This window comes from Nanorana parkeri, unplaced genomic scaffold, assembly GCF_000935625.1.
Source record: "Nanorana parkeri isolate BGI_ZX_2015 unplaced genomic scaffold, ASM93562v1 scaffold2240, whole genome shotgun sequence".
In the NCBI taxonomy this organism is placed as follows: domain Eukaryota; kingdom Metazoa; phylum Chordata; class Amphibia; order Anura; family Dicroglossidae; genus Nanorana; species Nanorana parkeri.
This window is the reverse complement of record NW_017308508.1, coordinates 52015-53485: the sequence shown is the minus strand read 5'-3', so window position 1 is coordinate 53485 and position 1471 is coordinate 52015. Positions and strand designations below refer to the sequence as shown.

The following is a 1471-nucleotide window of genomic DNA, read 5'->3' as shown; positions in this document are numbered from 1 at the left end:
GGAAGGATGGGGGGAGGGGAAGTGAAGGATCAGGCAGGAAGGGAAGGATGGGGGGAGGGGAAGTGAAGGATAAGGCAGGAAGGGAAGGATGGGGGGAGGGGAAGTGAAGGATGAGGCAGGAAGGGGTCAATAGTGAGATCTGATGAACCCCAGGCTATGTGCAGAGAATAGGGGAGTATTACTGAAGACAGCGCCACCCTCGTTGATCCCTAAACTCTGCACGTACTGACCCCCCCCCATTATACATATTGTGGGTGCCGCACAGGAACTCACATCCGTCACCCCGGAGGGATCACAATCTCTATATAGAAAGAGACCTCCCTCCCCATTATGATGTATAAGAGAACACCAATCAGTTACACACCAACATTACGAGGAAGTCCCCCAGCCTATCCCTGCACGGGGCCAATATTGCCCCTCCCCCAGTATGAGGCTGATGGATGAGGAAGGATGACACCCCAGATTCACCACTAACACTAGTGATCGGCAGCTGCTTTCCCAGCAGAGGGGTCTGCCATATTATGTTCAGCCAGTTTTGTGATCCGGATATTGCTGCCAGCCTGAGCTGCCTGAAACATGTCAGTAGAGCCCCTCCCTATGAGCTTCGGTAGCTTGCGATGGAAAGTATTTAGACTCCTCCTCCTCGCCCGGTGTGTACAGCCCTAAGCTACATGTGGCCGCTCTGGGCGGGGCTGATGAGCTCTTTAACATCTGGCAGGTCACGTGCTGGCGGGGCGGCGCTCAACGTTCTAGACCCCAATAGGGCGGGGTCGAGAGTTTCCTAACAGTAGTGCTGAGGGGGCGTGGTGCTCACTGCACTGCCGGTAACGATTGGTGAGTGATGGTGTAGTGGGCGGGGCCTCTCATGTGCCTGGAAAGGCGTGTCCCGTCTTATCTTGTTTATAAGCAAAAAAAGTAGAAGGGGCGGTGTCTCTGCCAAGCTGCCACTGATTGGTGTTGTTGGGTGCAGGGGGCGGGTCCACCTATGAGCACTCCGCATAGCGTTTGGCTGACAGTCAGCTGGTGCAGCTCTGATTGGCTGAGCGGGGAGAGAGGTCTCTGATTGGCTGAGCGGGGAGAGAGATCTCTGATTGGCTGAGTGGTGGAGAGTAACGGGGCCGCTGCTGGGAGAAGAGAACCAGAGAGACCCCCGAGAGAGACGGAGAGGATGAGAGAGACCGGGGGGAAGGTGAGAGACTTATCATCCTCATCCTCTGTATTAACCACATACACACAGAGACAGGCCGGGGAGGGGGAGCAACCCCATCTTCATCCTCTGTATTCACCATATACACCCCGGGGGGAACCGTTATCTTCATCCTCAGTGTTCCCAATATACACACAGGGGGAGGGCCTCACCCTCTATTGTCCAAATAACACAGAGAGGCCTGGGAGAGAGAGCACTGTCATCCCCATCCTCTGTATCCCACCATGTGTACAAAGAGGATGAGGGAGGTTGAGGAATGTCCCC

General features: G+C 55.2%; 1 protein-coding gene across 1 annotated transcript in view; it reads left to right on the top strand.

Annotated features, from left to right (window-relative positions):
• Window positions 1-1154: 1154 nt before the first annotated feature.
• Window positions 1155-1471, top strand: part of LOC108801174 (rho-related BTB domain-containing protein 2-like) — an 18256-nt gene continuing 17939 nt past the window's right edge. Inside the window, exon 1 of the mRNA XM_018573106.1 lies at window positions 1155-1189. The gene's annotated coding sequence lies outside the window, so the exon portion shown is untranslated. The remainder of the gene's footprint in view (window positions 1190-1471) is intronic.